The sequence below is a fragment of the Podarcis cretensis genome (genome assembly GCF_951804945.1).
Source record: "Podarcis cretensis genome assembly, chromosome: 9".
Lineage (NCBI taxonomy): Eukaryota > Metazoa > Chordata > Lepidosauria > Squamata > Lacertidae > Podarcis > Podarcis cretensis.
The window spans coordinates 1,697,755-1,706,866 of NC_137178.1; the positions used below are offsets into that span (position 1 = coordinate 1,697,755).

The window sequence follows — 9,112 nt, forward strand, 5'->3', positions numbered from 1 at the left end:
AAACAAACAACGGCTTCGGCTGACCAAAGGACGAGATCTTCCGCATGGTTCGTGAGACTTCCTGAAGTTTCCAAAATTGTTATGCAGATTCTAGACACGGACAAGGAAGTCTGTCTCCACGCAGTGCATAGTTAACCTATGGAACTCCCTGCCACAGGAGCCAGGGGTGGCCATCAGCTTGGGTGGCTTGAAAAGGGGATTGGACAAATTCATGGAGGAGGAGAGAGCTCTTGATGGCTGCTAGCTCTGGAAGAAGTAGAAATGATTCCTGTTACGGAAATTATGGGGGGTGGGGCACATCTTTAAGGTTGTTAACAGTTACAGATATTATGCCTGAATGTATCCTTTCGACTTGACAGCTCAGGGAATATACCTAGCTTTATGAATCATATGAAATCAACACCTTTGCCAAGTTCCTCCATTCCAACACCATTTTGCCCTTGGAAAAAGGACTCTTTTCCCTGCCACCTCCCCAAGATTGAAGACATGTGTACACACCTCCTACCCCAGGAAATGCCCAGAGGTGATTGCTGGGCTCATTGTTCTCCAAGGGAAGCCTAATCCCATCACCAGACTTGCCAAGGGGTCCAGACATGCAGAGGAAGTTCTATTGTACTTTGGGTGGTGGGACTTAAGAGGTGTTTGCCTCTGCCAATCTTATACCTGGGTCTTGCCCTGACTGTCTGCTTATGCTCATCTTGTACCAAGGACTTGTCTGGACATGTTTGCCAAGGTTGAACTAGTGTGACCCCTGTCTACCCCTCCCCTTTTGTGACATGTCAGGGATGTAGCAATGATGCTGTACGAACTGTATTCTGGGATATGGTGGGAAAGTTTTAAAAGTCTTTGTCACCCCATCCTCGGGGTTCAAAATTCCTCTTTGAACCTGTTGCGCAATAAACTTTGGCCTACAGCTATTTGCTCCGGTTGGTGGCTGGTCTCCTTCCTTTATTCCGCAGGGACCCGAGGGCTCTGCCCAACGAGCTGGGTGACTGAGCAGCCTCGCACCTAGATTTTTCCGTAACAATTCCAAATCCCCGTTGCTGGAAACTGCTGGAGGGGAGAATTGCTGGTACATAATAATAATAATAATAATAATAATAATAATAATAATAACAACAACAACAACAACAACAACAACAACAACAACAATTTATTTATCCCCGCCCATCTGGCTGGGTTTCCCCAGCCACTTCCAACAAAACACCAAAATACAATAACCTATTAAACATTAAAAGCTTTCCTAAAGAGGGCTGCCTTCAGATGTCTTCTAAAAGTTTGGTAGTTGTTCTTCTCTTTGACATCTGGTGGGAGGGCGTACCACAGGGCGGGTGCCACTACCGAGAAGGCCCTCTGCCTGGTTCCCTGTAACTTGGCTTCTTGCAGTGAGGGAACCACCAGAAGGCCCTCGGCGCTAGACCTCAGTGTCCGGGCAGAACGATGGAGGTGTTGTGATCAAATCCTGCTTTCTGATTTCTCACAGGCATCTGTTTGGCCCCTGTGTGAACAGGACTAGATGGGCCATTGGTCTCCTTGTGTTCTTGCTTTTAACTATGGCATATTAGGGCTCTATCTGACCCCAAATCAGCAAAGTGTTTTTACAAGTGTGGGACAACTTTAAAAATAGCCAGTGTTGTCCATGCGCACTCCAGAAACCTCTGTTCCACATGCTGTCCTTGTCTCCATGTGAGGTGTGGCCGCCCTTTGATAAATGTTCCCTCTACTCATCACCATCCAACCAAGACATAGATGATGAATTGCAATTTTCTGAAGATGCTTTGAAACTTGTTGCCGTCTCTGTTTACCCTTTTGGATGCTTGGAGGGGAAAAGCATTCAGAACAAATTTGAGCTGTCACACACTCCGAAGAACAAATGAACTGTTCTCCCTCTCTCCCCCTTTCTTTGGTGCTAAAGATGAAAGTTTTAAAACGCAATAATGTTTTGTCTAAATTCTTGTGGAAATAGCTTATGACCTTTCGCAAAGCGATGTGGTTTCGGCTTTCCAGTAAGAGAGCTCCCAGCTAATGATTTAGCTCTATTTTCTAATAAATATTTGGCAAGAGACGAGCTCCCTTATAGCCTCTGGTCATTAGGGACCTATTATTTATGAGTCAGGAGTGAATCATTACATTTGGCAAACACCGCTGGCTTTGTGGACAATGTATTTTTCCACTCGGTAGCAGCAAACGCTTGTAAATTCTTCCTCAATATTACCATTAAACTATCTCAAAACAAACTCCTTCCCACTTTGCCATAAATTCTCCCCATTTTCCCGAGCGCCGGTGGTCTCGCTGCCAACGTCAGGGAGCTGGGATAGAGGTATCACTGCTCAACTGCTTGGTTCTCTCTGGGCTCGCCTTTGGCCAATTATCCCCCCATTTAAGACAGCAAATGGGTTTTGCTTTGCTCCCCTCCCTCGCACGGAGGGAAATATTTCTTCCCCGGACATCCTTGGAAGCTGCAGACTTGGGAGGCAAATGGAATAGACCTGTGAGGTCACACAGTGCGCAGGAAGCGAAGTGGGTATCTCCTCGCCGAGGGCATCGGAAGGTCACGCGTCCTGTGGCAGCGGCAAGAGGGCAGGCTGGGGGAAAGCAGGCGTGAATCACTCAACTAGTAAGCAGGCTTCCAAAAAGGAAAAAGAGAGAGAAAGAAATTCTCCAATGCGTGGACAGAGGAAAGGAATCTATTCCGATCTGGAAATGCTTGACCGCCTGACCTTCCTTTTGGAGTCCTGGTATTTTGTGTTCTTGGAACATTGCTTATGGAATAGAAGTGATATCATCTCTGTGATGCATTTGTTTATTTAGGTTTCTATTTGTTTACTTGGTTGTGGTGGGGACACGCACACACACACACTTGGCCCAAGGCAGGGTGCAATAAATAGCAACACAATCGCATCATCACAAAGTCGGATGGATGAGAGTGCAAAGAAGCTCACAGCCCCAGAGCCTGCTTAAAAAGGCTGCCTATTATTATTATTATTATTATTATTATTATTATTATTATTATTATTTCCACGTGCCTCACCCTAAAAATAGTAGCCTGTTGGTTTTGGGCAAGTTTTATTTGAAGGGTTGAAAGTGGCTTATTAATGCCAATAGGGACTTCTGACAAGAGCTTCACAAGATCATTTTTGATAGCAAAGCCTACTCCATGTATTCGACGTTCTTGTTCAGGTAGATCTTTTATGGAAGAAATTATAGCCTTCTTTTTCTTCCTTCAGTTGTCCCTCACCTACTCTTCGAGTTTCTTGAAGCACTGCAATATCAATGTGAAGACGTCGCAGCTCTCTTGGAATGATGGCAGTCTTGCTTTCGGGAGTTCTGCGTTGGGAGTTGAAGTCCAGCAACCTCTGGAGTGCCAGAAATTAGCTACCCAGGTTTAGGGCCACGGCTGTAATATAATAATAATAATAATAATAATAATAATAATAATAATAATAATTTATTATTTGTACCCCGCCCATCTGGCTGGGTTTCCCCAGCCACTCTGGGCGGCTTCCAACAGAGATGAAAAATACACTAAAATGTCACATATTAAAAACTTCCCTGAACAGGGCTGCCTTCAGATGTTTTCTGAATGTCAGGTAGTTGTCCATCGCCTTGACATCCGATGGGAGGGCATTCCACAGGGCGGGCGCCACTACCGAGAAGGCCCTCTGCCTGGTTCCCTGCAACTTGGCCTCTCGCAGTGAGGGAACCGCCGGAAGGCCCTCGGAGCTGGACCTCAGTGTCCGGGCAGAACGATGGGGGAGGAGAAGCTCCTTCAGGTCTACTGGACCGAGGCCGTTTAGGGCTTTCAAGGTCAGCACCAACACTTTGAATTGTGCTCGGAAACGTACTGGGAGCCAATGTAGGAATTCTTGGAACAGCTAGGCACCTGCGTACAAACCCCTGAGATAAAACTAAAATGTGAGAGAGGGCACTTGCTCTTCATGCAAAAGACCTCAGGTTAATGTGTAATTATCCAGTTTGTTTGTGGGTCGGATTAGGATCTGTGTATGCCCCCTCCTGCAGTTACTTGCATAGTAGAGGGATTGCGATGGCATCTTGAGAAGGGAGCAGGAGCCAAGGAAGCCAAGCTCAAAAGCAGCTCACCAAACAGCCTCAGGATTCTTCTTCCAAAGAGGAGGGAGGCTGAAATATACTCGGAGTCAAGTGTAAATTTCATGCTCTTTATTCAGCTCCTAGTAGCAATGAATGAATCTTTCCCCGAAATGTCTTGCTAGATATACATTATGTACACAATGGGCCCCACATGATTGGCTAATTCTGGGCTGCTCCTGTAAGCCAATCAGGTTGCAGATTCACCTCCTCCAGAAGCCTGATTGGCTGTTCCTGCAGGCCAATCAGATTGCTGATTCATTTAACCCAGGAGCCTGATTGGCTGCTTCTGCAGGCCAATCAGGTTGCTGATTCACTTCCACCTGGAGCTGGATTGGGTGGCTCCTGCAGACCAATCAGACTGCTGCATTCTGGATCCTATTGTTCTAGGATTCAGCTCAGTACATAACAGAGGCCCAGACATGAGGTCCGCTGGTGGCACTGAGTGAGTAGCGAGTAACAAACCCAGGGTGGGTTGCAACATGAAAACCCAATATTACAAACAGTTCAAAGCAAGTGACAATCAAGATAATGCAATCGTAGAAATAAGGTGGGTCTTGAAAATATCCTGCAAGCAGTCAAACGCTCAGTCAAGTAGAGGAGAGTTCCAGAGGGCACATTTCATGTGTAGAAACTGGGATGGTTCTCGGAGAATAAGCTATACAGTGGTACCTCGGGTTACATACGCTTCAGGTTACATACGCTTCAGGTTACAGACTCCTCTAACCCAGAAATAGTACCTCGGCTTAAGAACTTTGCTTCAGGATGAGAACAGAAATCATGCAGTGGCGGTGCAGCAGCAGCAGGAGGCCCCATTAGCTAAAGTGGTGCTTCAGGTTAAGAACAGTTTCCGGTTAAGAACGGACTTCCAGAACGAAGTAAGTACTTAACCCTAGGTACCACTGTACAGAAAATTGTCTGCATCCTGGGGTCGAAAGACCAGCTGGCAAGCCCCCAGCTGAATCATCTCTTTCTCAGCCATGGCGTGTTGACCTCTGGCCCCGACATAAATCAGTGACTCAAGCCTCCCAGACTTGAGCACACTATACTCAGCAATGTAAACGGCGCAACAGAAGAGGCTGAGGCTTGTGGATACACACTAAGAACTATGGATTTATTAAACATAAATTAGGACAAAGAAACATGTCGTCTCTCCTTGCCGTCTTCTCGGAGAGAGAGTCAAAACAAAAGCAATACAGCAGAAGTTCTGCTTATGCCAGCAAACTGTGCTGGAATGTAAACAGACATGTGACATGTAACGATCCCATGTCTGCAACTAAAGGTAGAATAGAATCTCCCAACAGAAATATCTCGCAAGGCGGGAGGTTCTTGTTCGGTATGCATTGATTAGGGAAAGGATCCCAAGAAAACTGCCATCGAGCAACTTGCCATCGATGAAGACTCTATAGTGACCTGGCTTACTTGCAGAGATGGTTCTGCCATTAGCATCAGGGCCGGCCCACCCATGAGACAAGGTGGTGCATCGGCCTCAAGTGGCAGGTTCCACAGGGGCAGCAGACCCTCATTGCAGATCTTTATTCCACCTGTGTCCCTGATGTGGCTCTTCACTCACCCTTCTTCCCTGGCAGTGAGGGGGGGCATCATTTTGTGGCTTGCTTCAGGTACCAAAATGCCTTGAGCCACCCCAGATTAGCATCATGTCGAAATCTGCTCCCCAATTTCTCCCGTGTTTTCTTCTCCCACAAAAAGAGACTCCAATTTCTCATCCTCAGAGGGCTTTGGAATTTATTTCGGATTTCAGTGAGAGCAAGGTTTTGAGCTTGCCTTATCACTGCAAGGAGAGAGGAATGTACCGTATTTTTTGCTCTATAAGACTCACTTTTTCCCTCCTAAAAAGTAAGGGGAAATGTGTGTGCGTCTTATGGAGCGAATGAGGGCTGCACAGCTATCCCAGAAGCCAGAACAGCAAGAGGGATTGCTGCTTTCGCTGCGCAGTGATCCCTCTTGCTGTTCTGGCTTCTGAGATTCAGAATATTTTTTTTTCTTGTTTCCTCCTCCAAAAACTAGGTGCGTCTTGTGGTCTAGTGCGTCTTATAGAGCGGAAAATACGGTATATCTTGTTCCTACATCCTGCAGCCTTCCTGGCTGCCTGCACTTCCTGGTATATGGAAAAAAAGCAGATGGGAGGAGTCACTTTGCGATGTCTCCGCCCCCTCCTCATATGGGAAGCCGCCAATAAATTGTGCGTTTGCCCAGTGCTTCGGTTGTAACACTTTAAGAATAAAAGCCTTGACCCGAGGGAGCCATGCTTTATCAATCCAGTTGTTGTTCTGTACGCAGCCAACACAGCTTGGGTGGCAAACGACTCAGATGAGGAACATTTCATTCGTTCCTTTCTTGCCTTCAGTCACTTTTTCCTGCTTTCTTTCAATTTGTGGCTTTTTAAAAGAACATTTTATTATGACATTCTAACACAATACTCCAGCTGAAGTCTTCGCTGAGTCCAACTCAGTCTCCAAAGCTGAAATCAGCAGAACAGTAAATGAGAACATAATGGAAATGGACACCGTTTCCTCATGGAAAAAGCAGACTTGCCTATAAAGTAGATTTTGCCAGCTTGGTGTCCTCCAGATCTTTTGGAATACAGCTCCTATCAGCCTCAGCCAGCACTACTGGGAACAGTTGCCCAAAATCCAGATGAGAACACCAGTTTGGTGAATGGGTTTAATCTGTGTGTGGGGTTTTTTGGGGGGGGCGGGGACCCTGAAGGAAACCTGTGCATATAACTTGAAGCGACCCCGGAGTGAACCTAAGCTGAGGTCTAAAATGCTGGAATAACTTTTTCCCACCTCCTGATGTTTTGATTGTGCTTCTAACATTTCTAGTTCAGGCTGGGTTCTGAGGAAAACATCCCGGGAGACCCCCAATAGCGTGGGGGAAGAAGGAGAAGAACCAAGAACAAGACCCCCACGGCGGTTCTGCCTCTGAAGTTTCAAAACACCCCCCAGTCCTCATTTGGACAAGAGCCGATCCTTCCCCCCACGAGGGCAGAACTTGTGACATATTGCTGGACCGCTTCCTTCTCCGCTTACTCAAGAATAACAAGGCCTTGAAATATGCCCTCATCGATCATCAGCCGTTGAAGATGGTAAGGGTCCAAAGAGAAGGGGAAAAGAGGAAAGGAAATGGACGGCTTCGGAAGATGGGCAAAGCCATCCTTCTTCGGGTTCCATTTGCTGCTGCTCCTTGTTGACACACGCCAGAAAAATAAATAAAAAGACATGGGACTTTTTTTGACCCAGGCTGAACTGGAAGAGGGATGAGGGCTTCTGACTTCCTGATGAGCAAGAGAGATGTTGGTTGGGCTTCATTTCTGCCAAGAACATGGCCTTCCCAGAGAGGTCCTTCGAGTCCAGGGCTTGGCGAGTTAAGAGTGCTACATTCCCTTCTCTTTTCCTAACTGTTGGATGTTTTGCATCATGGCCACTGGGTAGCCAAAAACAGGGAACTCTGGAATGTTTAGCCTACATAGACAGAGGGGAGGGAGAGAAGGGCAGCTTTTCCAGAGAAGAACAGAATTGTAAATAAGAACATGAGGAGAGCCTGCTGGGTCAATGGCCCATCTAGTCTCGCATGCTGTTCTCACAGCGGCCAAGCAGATGCCTGTGGGAAACTGGCAAGAACAAGGGAATCAAAGAACCATAGAATTGCAGTAGGGAAGGGACCCTGAGGATCATCTAGTCCCACCCCCTACAGTGCAGGAATCTGCAGCTGTTCCGTACGGGGATTGAACCTGCAACCTTGGCGCTATCAGCACTACAATCTACCCAATTCTCCCCTCCTGTGGTTTCCAGCAGTTGGTATTCAGTAGCATATCTGCCTCCATCTCTGGAAGTAGAAGATAGCCCTGCAGGATCTGATTTCTTTCTGCAGGGCCTGCAAGACAGAGTTGTTCCGCCTGGCCTTTGGCTTGGAATCAACTTGATCCCCTTCCCCTCTATCCTTTCTCCTTCTGTGATGGAACTCCTATTTGGGGACTTCCCTGGCTTTTTTCTGGCCCACATAGGACCAGTCTGAATAGTTGGCCTTGGTGAAGATTTGACGTTTTCATCCCCAAAATGCTTTTGATTTGAGTTCCTGCTGAAATGAGGCTGCACTTTAATGTTGTACTTAATCTTGTTTTTAAGTTGTATTTTAATCAATTGTTTTTACCTGGTGTTAGCCGCCCTGAGCCCTGTCTTGGCTGGGGAGGGCAGGGTATAAATAAATATTATTATTATTATTATTATTATTATTATTATTATTATTATTATTAAAATGGCTAGTAGCCATTGATCCCCCTACAATGCAGGAACCACAGCTGAAGAATCACTGGCAAATGGCCACCCAACAACTGCTTAGAAACTTCTAAGGAAGGCGAGTCCACCACCACCCAAGGAAATCCATCCCATTGTTGAGCGGCTCTCGCCATCAGAAAGTTCTTCCTAATGTTGACTCAGAATCTCCTTTTTTGTCTTTTGCATCCCTCAGTTCTGGTCCTACTCTCCAGACCATGAGAAAACAAGCAAGCTCTGTCTTCCATGTGGCAACCCTTTAAATATCTCACATCACCTCTCCATCTTCTCTTCTCCAGGCTGAACATCCCCAACTCCCAAAAAGCCGGAGGCTTTTCTGCTAGGCCTAGCAGGAAGTGATATAAAGAACAATGATAGTAAATTCTTTCAGTATGCAACAACGGCCGCAAGGGTCCTATTGGCCCAAAATTGGAAACAACAGAACATACCGACGCTTGAGGAATGGAGAGCAAAACTACTAGAATACGCGGAGATGGACAGATTGACGGGGAAAATTAGATATTTAAAAGACCAAAGGTTCATTGAGGATTGGGGAAAATTTGTGGAATATCTGGAAAATATAAGTGAAGGTCAGATAACGCTAGTTGGGTTTAAAAAAGCTCTGTGAAAAGGTTGGAATATTGTCTAAAGAGAAAAAGAAGGAAAGAGAAAATAATGTCAATATAAGCTAGGATTTGTGTGAATTTGTT

The 9,112-nt window shown here is 46.2% G+C and overlaps 1 long non-coding RNA gene across 1 annotated transcript; it reads left to right on the forward strand.

Moving 5' to 3' along the window:
- Positions 1–2,941: 2,941 nt before the first annotated feature.
- Positions 2,942–4,547, forward strand: LOC307223981. The gene is made up of 3 exons (XR_013842360.1): positions 2,942–3,399; positions 3,852–4,139; positions 4,522–4,547. It is a non-coding gene; the product is annotated as an uncharacterized lncRNA (long non-coding RNA).
- The last annotated feature ends 4,565 nt before the right edge of the window (positions 4,548–9,112 follow it).